This window comes from Lutra lutra, chromosome 4, assembly GCF_902655055.1.
Source record: "Lutra lutra chromosome 4, mLutLut1.2, whole genome shotgun sequence".
Classification (NCBI taxonomy): Eukaryota; Metazoa; Chordata; class Mammalia; order Carnivora; family Mustelidae; genus Lutra; species Lutra lutra.
In genome coordinates, this window is record NC_062281.1 from 177,600,084 (window position 1) to 177,610,390 (window position 10,307).

General features: G+C 45.7%; 1 protein-coding gene across 4 annotated transcripts in view; it reads right to left on the bottom strand.

Moving 5' to 3' along the window:
- WDTC1 (WD and tetratricopeptide repeats 1) overlaps positions 1-8,924 on the bottom strand; it is a 70,278-nt gene extending 61,354 nt beyond the window's left edge. For 2 of the 4 annotated variants that reach the window (XM_047725976.1, XM_047725977.1), the window contains exon 1: positions 8,554-8,924. The gene's annotated coding sequence lies outside the window, so the exon portion shown is untranslated. The remainder of the gene's footprint in view (positions 1-8,553) is intronic. The other 2 variants (XM_047725975.1, XM_047725978.1) reach the window with 2 other exon arrangements.
- Positions 8,925-10,307: the final 1,383 nt, after the last annotated feature.

The following is a 10,307-nucleotide window of genomic DNA, read 5'->3' on the forward strand; positions in this document are numbered from 1 at the left end:
AGATATATGGGAGTTCAATATTCTGTTTACTTTGTATATATTTGAAATTCTCTCTAATAAAGTTCTTTTTAAAAAAATATTTATTTATTTTAGAGAGAGTGTGTGAGCAGGAGGGGCAGAGGGAGAGAGGGAGAGAGAATCTCAAGCAAACTCCATGCTGAGTATGGAGTCTGATGCAGGGTTTGATCTCATGACTCTGAGGTCATGGTTTGAGCCCAAACCAAGACGCAGACACTTAAACAACTGTGCCATGTCGGTGCCCCTCTAATAAAGTCCTTTTAAAAATCTTTCTTATTACAGAGTCATTCAAAACATGGAAGACTGATTAATGAAACACAAAAACAGATTTAAGAAAATCAAATTTAAGACATATCTATAGCCATCTTAGCCCTGGAGAAAAAAAAAAACAACAACAACCCAGAAGTGTACATATCTACAATGTTATAACAAGAAGGATATGTATTAAAAAAATGTGCCAGTGGTCTTCTCTCTGGTAAGACAACAGGTGATATACACATATATAAATGTATTTTTTTCTGTTCCTCTGTACTTTCCAAGTATTCTGTTGTGAACATTAATTGTTTTTATAATAATATAGAAATAGCCCTTAGGAACCTGCTTCAAACTGAAAGAAATGAGTCTGAATCTGGCTCTACTATATACTAGGTTGTGTGAGCTTGGGTAAAATTATTTACGTTTAAGCTCCTGGGGGTTTTTTGTTTGTTTGTTAATCGTTTTACCTGTCATGTAGGTATACATGTAGGTAATTTTTACCTCACAGGGTTATTGGGAACATTAATGAGATAATGCATTAAAAAAACACTTAGTACAATACCTGGCATGTGGTAAGCACTCAAGAAAGACTGGCTATTTTTCATCTGTTACATGAAGGTAACAACAGCACCTACCTCAGAGATGCTGTGAGGATTATACGGGATAACTGCACACTGTAAATACTTATTAAGTATGAGTGACAATAAGGAAAAAGTATTTAAGAAAAGCTTCCTCTCTGCGTGCCTGGGTGGCTCAGTTAAGTGTCTGATTCTTGCTTTCGGCTCAGGTCATGATCTCAGGGTCTCCAGATGAAATCCCACGCTGGGTTCCGCACTGAGCACGGAGCCTGCTTACGATTCTCTCTACCTCTCCCTCTTCCCCCCACCCCTCCCCTCTTTCCCTCTCAAAAGAAAGAAAGGGAGGGAGGGAGGGAAAGAGGAAGGAAGGAAGGAAGGAAAGAAAGAAGGAAGGAAGGAAGGAAGGAAGGAAGGAAGGAAGGAGCCTCCTCTTAAAAAGTTAAATATAGTTACTATATGGCCTAGAAATTCCACTCCTAGGTATAACCTAAGAAAAATGAAAACATAAGTCTACACAAAAACTCATAAATCGGGGGCGCCTGGGTGGCTCAGTGGATTAAAGCCTCTGCCTTCGGCTCGGGTCATGATCCCGGGGTCCTGGGATCGAGCCCCACATCGGGCTCTCTGCTCAGCAGGGAGCCTGCTTCCTCCTCTCTCTCTCTGCCTGCCTCTCTGCCTACTTGTGATCTCTCTCTGTCAAATAAATAAATAAAATCTTTAAAAAAAAAAAAAAACTCATAAATCAACGTTCACAGCCCTGAAGTAGAAACAACCCAAATGTCTACCAATGGTAAATGTCCATAAATGGGTAAGTAAAATGTGATATAGCCATATAATCAAGTATTAATCAGCTATAAAAAGGAATGAAGCACTGATTCATGCTGCAACAGGGATGAAACTTAAGAACATTATTTGAAAGAAGTCAGTCACAAAAGGCCACATATTTTATGAATCCATTTATATGAAACGTCAAGAATAGCAAAAGCTGGGGCACCTGGGTGGCTTAGTCGTTAAGCACGTCTTCGGCTCAGGTCATGATCCCAGGGTCCTGGGATCGAGCCCCATGTCAGGCTCCCTGCTCCACACTGGGAAGCCTGCTTCTCCCTCCCCCACTTCACTGCTTGTGTTCCCTCTCCAGCTGGGTCTCTGTCAAATAAATAAGTAAAATCTTTAAAAAAAAAAAAAAAAAGAAGAGCAAAAGCTACAGGGACAGAAAGTATATTACTGGTTCCTTGGAATTGAGGAAGAAGATGGGAGTGACTGGGGTGGTTGTAATAGCTAAAGAATATGGGTTTCTTTGGGGCATGATGAAAATGTTCTGAATTAGATAGTGGTGAAGGCTGCACAACTTTGTGGGTATATTAAAAAGGGCAGAATTGTATACATTAAAAGGGTAAACGTTATGGCACATGAATTATATCTCAAGAAGAGATCAAGTCCCCAAACCCTTTTCATCTTTTCTCTGCCTCAAAATCAGAACTTGGGAAAATTCAGTTCTCACCCTTTTCGTCATCTGTCTCCTGTCCTGAACTATAATTACTTTTGTGGGGCTTCTCTTCTTTAAAAAACTAAAAGTATCCTGAGGGCTAGCTCTTCATCTGATTAATCTACTGACCCTCCTAGGTCTCCAAGGACTGATGCGGGCTTAGCAGGCGCCTGTCTAAGTACTTGCTGAATGAATGATATAGCATGACGATCTTGTGTACATACAGTGCTATATACCTATCAGAGTGCTGATCATTTCATTCATGCTTTTACCTTGAATTTCACAACAATCCTGTGAGGAAGCTAGAAAGCTATTATCATCCCTTTTAACAAGGGAGAACTGAAGCACAGTGCTATGTGGCACTGAGGAATAAGTACTAGACCAGGATCTAGGATCTTGTGCTCCAGGCAGGGGCTCTGCCTCTAACTGGCTGAAAAACCCTGTGTGAGGCGTTTCACTCTCTCAGACTGTCTCCCCATCTGTAAAATGAGAGGTAGACTCTGAGATGAGCTACAAAACTTCTTCCAATGCCTCTACCCCATGATTCTAAGAACACACTCCTAGGAGCAGTAGAGTGGAGATGGAACCCCAGTCATCTGTATTCTTTTTCCTCTGAACATGCTGCCTCTCACTGTGGAGAGATGCCCCCAGCCAGAGTGACCACTGGCTTCCTTTCAACATTCTGAATTATGCAAAAGATGTATGCAAGTTTCCTTTCACTCCATTTGCAGTGGTCTATCTACTGGAGCAATCCTATAGAAGAGAAATACACTTCCAAAGGATAAAGGTCATTGCAAGTAGCATAATAAAATAAAGAGTTGGGCGCTGGAGTCCAACAGACCTAAGGTTCAAATCCCAATTCTGCCACCTATTTTCTGTGTGGCTGCATTTCTAAACCTCAGCTTCCTAATCTGCAAAACAAGTATGATAATGCCTACTTTCAGAGAGTAAAGAGCCATACATGTAAAATGCCTGATACCAAGCCTGGTAAAAATACATTCAAAGCATTTTTCTTTCTTTTTTTAATGAACCACCTTTTTTTTTTTTTTTTTTTGGAAGATTTTATTTAGTTATTTGACAGAGAGAGAGAGAGAGAGCACTAAGCAGAGCGGCAGGCAGAGGGTGAGAGAGAAGCAGGCTCTCTGCTGAGCAGGAAGCCCGATGTGGGGCTTAATCCCAGGACCCCGGAACCATGACCCGAGCTGAAGAAAGCTGCCTAACCAACTGAGCCACCCAGGTGCCCCTTCAAAGCATTTCTTAAGTGTTCTGATTGCTCATAAAGCTATGAGGCAGGTACCATTATCCCCACATTTCAGATGAAAGCTCTGAGGTAGAGAGAAGTTAATCTGCCTAAAGTTACAGTTATTAAATGGAGAATCAAACTAGATAGTTTAATTCTAAGACCCAGGTCACTGACAACTAAAAAATAGTTACTACTTTTAATCAGATCATGTGCAAGCACTGTTACCTCAAAGAAGCTCTTAGCATTCTTTAGGGTTAAGCTAAGGAATCAAAATCACCTTGACTCTGCCAGTGTCAAACATAAAGTTCCCGAGTGTATTTCAGGGTCATGGACTAAGCTGGCACAAGGACAGCATCTGGGAAAGGTTTGGTTGGCAGGATAGGACCATCAACAAAGCACCTTTGGAAAAGTTCTTTGCCATCTTCGAGGCTCCTGGCTCAAACGACTCCATATGGGGTTGGGGTTGGCTAAAGCTTTCTCTGTGAAGTGTATCTTAAGAAATGTTTCACTTTGTGGGAAACTCTGGATGAAAACTCACCTCCATGGCTCCTCTACATTCGTGCTTTGTGAAAAATTTTTCTTGATGTTTTTAGAACAATGCTTTTCAGTGATTACAGCTAATTTATCTGCTTTTTCCTAGGGCCACAATTACCTTAAGGTAGTGAAAGGGAACAGGTAGACAAAGGGAGCATACTTTGAAAATGCTGTCCTCTCTTACTGTATATATGAGCATCTGCAGTCTTGGATTTTTCCTTTAACTTGCATCTTTCCAAATTTTGGCATGATTCAGCGTACCTCTCATAGGGAAGTCTTTGAAGTTTCACTCTGTAACTTTCTTTCTAGCAGAGAAGTTAAGGAAAACTAAGCCAATCAGTGTGGAAATGCTTCCTTTCCAACTCAGTTGCAGCTGTGTTACATCCAGATGTCTGACTCAGGAAGGAATCAGGTAAGCCACCGGCACCCAAATATTCAGGGCTCAACTAACTGAGGGCTCAACTTGAAACTCCAAGACCAGAAATGCCTGACTCCCATTCTAAGAAAAGCTCTCTAAAGGTACATGGAAAAGCACAGTCTTGTGCTTTCTGAAAATAGAATCGGGGGAGTTACGAACAAGGATAAAATTCTGCCAACGTCCCGAGAGCCCCTGGATAGCTCCCTGGGTAACGTCTGATCCTGCTCTGGCCCATTCCCCAAGAAAATGGGATTAATAACTCCCCAGATGGCTACAGGGAGGATTAAGGGTTATTATTCTTGGCATCCAGTTCTATCACAGCTCTAGCAATTGTGACCTTGTTCATTTTAAAATAAGACATTAAATATAAAAATGCAAACAGTGATCCCTGAATCTGACTCTATAGTAGGGTGAGCAATTTTTTCCCACAAGACCTCTGACACTGCCTCCTATACTCCAACCTACTGGCTGATCCCTCCTCTTACTCAGGCCTCAAGTTTTTAAGGTATTAGTCACTAATGCCACAAAGCCCTTCAAGGAGTCAGCAGCTATTACAAATAGTACACAGAGTGAACCCCAGAATTCTCAGGGTGTCACCCTAAAGAAACAAAATGGTACCCTTTTACCCCAAACCCAGGCTCCCAAGGGCAATCAGTGAGGTCTAGCAAAAAGTGTGTATTACATCACTTAGTACTCATAAACCCACTACAAGGAAGGTACTGTCACAAATCTCATTTCACATATGAGGAAACTATAGCTCAGAGAGGACACATGATTTACCCTACATTACACAGCTAAGAAGGTACAAAGGTTCAAATATCAGTCCTACTTCTAGCTGTGTCACCTAACAGGTTAGTTTTTTTTTTTTTTTTTAACTTTCTGGAACTTCAGTTTCCTCATTTGTGAAGTGGGGGTAATGAGGATGCCTGGGTGGCTCAGTTGGTTAAGTGCCTGCCTTCAGCTCAGGTCATGAGCCCAGAGTCCTGGGATCGAGTCCTGCATCAGGTTCCTTGCTCCGTGGGGAGGCTGCTGCTCCCCCTACCTACTGCCCTCCCTGCTTGTGCTCTCTCCCTGACAAATAAACTAATAAAGTGGGGATAATGATAGTTCCTTCATAGAGGATCTAAGGAGTAAATGAAATATCATAGAAAAAGTATCTAACAAGCGCCTGGCACACAGTAAGTATGAAATATGAGTTAGTTCTTTTACAGATCAATACGGCAGGAGTTTGACATCACTTCCATGCAATAACAGGGTTTAAAATACTGAATAACTAATTAGTCCAGTTACCTACGTAAGTATGAACTCCTCTACCAAATCCTTTATAAGAAGTGGAAAAGCCTCTGCTTGAATACCTACAATGACGAGTAACTCATTCCCTCCCAGGGTGGCCGATTTTGCTTTTAGAAAGCTGAATTTTCTCCTACCAAGCCAACGTCTCCTCTCTTGGAATTTCTATCCCTTGATCCTAGTGCTGCTTTCCAGAATCACACAGATAAAGTCCAGTTCTCTTTCTACATAACAGTTCTTCAAATACTTGAAGGCAGGTTTTGTGTTCCCCCAGGCTCTTAGCATTGGTCCTTTCAGACCTTCAAGCATCACAGCCTCAAAGGAGACAGGCCCTGGTTTGAATTCTAAACATTTCCTATATTTGCTGTGTGACCTTAAGAAAGTTATTTAACCTCTCTGTACCTGGATCTTCATATGTATAATAGGGAAAATGATCTTTGCCTCACAGGCAGTTATGAGGGCTAAATTAGATAAAGTAAAACACTAACTATCACACATCCCAACATATACCAGGCCCTCAATAAATGTCAGTTACTTCTTAGAATGTGTTCTAATTAGTAAATATCTCTCAAAGTTAGACACAATTAAATGTAACACCAAGGGATTGGTTTCTGATGGAAAATACCAGGGCTTGTGTTTTTGTAGCCAAGGACTTATGTGAGTCCCTCTGCAACGGCGGCCCAAAGATGCAGTGGAATCCAGAAAGGTAAGGATATAAGAAGAAAGGAATCAGGATCATTCAATCAGTGACCCCAAAAAAAGGTAAGTATCACCATATTACATGTTGTTTATGATTCCCTCTTTAAGACCCAGGACTGCACATGTGGGCCACACTCCCTAATTCAAAAAGGAGTGAAGAAACTAACAAGAAAATAATTTAAAAATTGTTGAAGTCATAGTTCTGGGTCTTTGCAGCAGCTGGCCCCTCAAAGTCCAAAGATGTTTAACAGAGGGCTTTAAAATCTTCAGTTGTATCCTTCCAGGTCCCGAAGTCTAGGTGTGTGAAAAAACCCTAATTTGATGTCCCATGAGTCACTACTGAGTTCCTTCCAGCTAGAAAATTTGTCAGCTGCATGACAACTCTAAAAATCCCCAAGTGGCAAATCGCCAATGTTAATACCATCACCATAATCACTATACATATTCTCTTCCTTTCAGTAACTCCAAGAGAAGGAGTCTTAGGCAGAAATACGGATTGTTGTTCTACTATTCTTCAGAATTGACCCAAAGCACTGCTTCTACAAATTGACAGGTGGCTTGAACATAAGTGTCCCCAAATAGGTCAAAATACCCCAGTATGAAAGCAGCAGGATCACAAACTATGGCAGAAAATGTTTCTCCGTCAGCCAATGAAATACAACAACCTGCACTGGAAATCCACTGTTAAGTCTCAACATCGTCAGCCCAATCAAGCCTTTCTAGTTACTCCCCGGTCTATGCTAGGGACCCAGTTATTATACTCAGCAGACAAGATTCAATTTAATCCAGAAACAGCCCTAAGTAGTTCCTTCACTTCGAGAAGACACTAGCCACTCAGGAGGGACTGTAAGGTACAGAAAAGCTTCGTTCAGATCACTGGGCATACCTGTACCCTAGGCAGAGATTTCATAACATCTTTGAGTCTGGAGGTGTCCTCTGAATAGTTTCTTCTGAAAACTGTTTCAGGCTTTGTTAAAAGGGAACACTTAACTGCCACTTTACCCTGATCATCTACCCCATCCTTGGGAAGAATGGGGAAGTTACAGACACCCTATCAGGTTTCTAAACTCATAAACTTCAGAAGAAAACTTTAAAGTTGCTCTACCACTACCTCAGGAAGTTCTAAAAAAAAAAAAAAAAAAACTCACAGAAGAAAAGGACTTTGAGGAAAATAGTCAAATTAGGCAGTCAGACTTTAGTCATAAGTCCTGATACCTCTTTTCTAGAGTCCCTGGTGGTACACCTACAGAGGAGAGTCAGAGGTCACTAAGCAAAGTCAATCTGGCTGGCAAGGAGTGGGGGCGTCCCACTGTAGCTTTCAGTGACAAGACTTGGTACCTGATGGTTCACAGTCTCTCTCCTATTCTACACTTCCTATTTCCCTTTTAAGTGGGTTACTGAATAGCCCGTTCCCAAGTAAAGGCCCTCTGTAAGGGCGTTACAGTCGCCTGGTGGAAACACCTTAGGAGTTCTGCTTAGTGCCAGGATGGGCCACTGAAGGCATCTGCGGCTGCACGAAGCCTGGCCACGGACGGACGGACAGAGAAAGAGAGCGGGAGAGAGAGAGACAGAGACAGAGCGCGAGAGCAAGCGAGACAGAGCGAGAGCAGGAGAGCAGGAAACTAAGAGTGCAGGTCAGGTCAACGTAGCCCTCCCGGCATTTCCACCTGCCCCCTTCTTCCTGAGACCGGCGCCAGATCAGATGTCAAACAAAAACTCCGCAAAAAAGTCCCGTGATGGGATGACTTCCACCTCTCCCTTGGCAGAGCCCCCTGGACTCCCAGAGCGTCCCCCACCACCCACGTCCCGGCCGGCCCTCCATCCCCACCCCGCCCCCGGCCCACTCTGCCCTTCGCCCCTGAGAGGCCTGCCCCCTCTCGGGACACCCCGGAGCCCCGAGGCTGGCGGCCTCAGGGCCCCCGGGCGGGCAAGGCTGCGGCCGGCCCAGAGCGGGCGGCCCGTGTGCCGGGACTGCGGGAGCCGGTTCTCGCTTCGGCGCCCGGCGAAGGCAGGGGGCGGTGGCTACCAGTACCTGTCAGGCCTCTTCCCAGGACCAGCGGCGGCGCAACTTCAGGAGCCCATGTCGGTCCGGGGGGCCCGGCCCCTCTCCCGGGAGGGGGGGGGCACGGATCCCGGGGAGGGGGCTGGGGGGCCCGGGCAGCTCTAGCCCCTTCCCATGCTCCCCGCCCGGCGCCTGGCCAGGGCCGGACAGCGCCTCCGCCCGCCCCTGCGCACCGCCTCACACCCGCGCTCACACACACTCACACTCCCTCGCGCGCTCTCACACACGCACTCCCCTCCCTCCTCCTCCTCTGTTTATCTCCTCCAGCTGTCTGGGGACCCAGGAGAAGCCCAGCACCGCGCCTGCGCCACGCAGTCTCCGCCTCCGTCCCGCGCCTCACAGCCGGCGGCTACGCTACGGAGAGAGCGTCCGGCGGTTTCCAGAATGGCTAGCCGGGCCCCTCCCCCTCCCCGCGCGCCCGGTCAACGTCTGCTGCCGGCGGTGCCTCCTAACCTGCTAGTGGGGGAGCCGCACCGCCGCGACCAATCCACTCCTGCGCTCGCCAGACCCGCAGCCAGTGGGCAGGCGGGAAAGCCGGGCTAAGCCCCAGGGCATCCTGGGAATCGTAGTTTTTCCCCGTCGAAGAGCTCCTGCCCAGTGGGCTCACCCCGCCCAGTTGCCATTAGTTACCCTGACGCACCTCCCACCCCACATCCAGGGAAAATGGTCCGTCACGTTGCTTCTGGGACACCCCTAACACTCACCCATTGCCCCTCAGAGCCAGACACAGTCTCCTGAGAGCCTCACCAAGACTTCCTCAGATCCCCTGAATTGGGAGACTTTTCAGGCTGGGGCCCCGATGCCCCCCTCCAATCCCCCAGAGCCCAGCTTCCTCTTACTCTTTCCAGCCCTGGAGGACTGCTGAGTGGCACATTCCTCACTCTTGCTCCTGGGCCTGAAGAAAGAGGATAAAACGTAATCAGTCCTACAACCGAGTGGCTTGGAGGGGAGCCAACCACACACTACGGAAACCCTCAGGCTGACCGAAAGAGACAGAGATGAGGTCCTTCTGAGACTAACTGGTGGAGGCACTACTGTTCCCCCTTCTAAGGAAGAGGCGGTTCCAGACTAGTGGAGTGCGACGTCTGCTAGAGGAGGCACCATTCTAAGAAAGTGCTCAAGGTGACAAGGGAGGCATCAGGTGTAACTTCTGAAAGCAGATACTAGGCCCCACCCATGAGGCGCCTCAGGTCAGAAAAAGGAAAAATTGTCACCATTTTCTGAGAATGGAAACTTGGCACTCACTCATAGGGTGGGTGCCATTTGTCAGATAACAGTAATTCGCTTTTATTTAGTATTTACCATGTCACCACTGTATTGAGTACAATTTCTTAGATACTCCTACTCTTATGGTGTTTTGCAGAAAAGAAAAGAAAGCTGAAGCACAAAGAGATTAAAAGCAACTTGCCCAGGGTCACAGAGCCTGGATAAAACGCCTGGATAAAAAGCCTGGGATTTGAACCTAGATCTGCCTTACTCCAGAGTCTGAGCCTTGGGACACTACCTGTCCCTCCAGTGAGAACCCGGCAGCACCTACTCTCAGGAAGGACTACGTGTATTTACCATCCACAGTGTTTGTTCCATGTTTATCACTCCATGAGTTGCTTTTTTCCTACTTCTGCTCACATCAAGTATATAAATTAGTCTGTGAGCTCCCAAAGGGTGATTTCTTCCCATTTGGAGGAGTTAGAACCTACTTGTGAATTCAGCTTTGTGAAATGCTT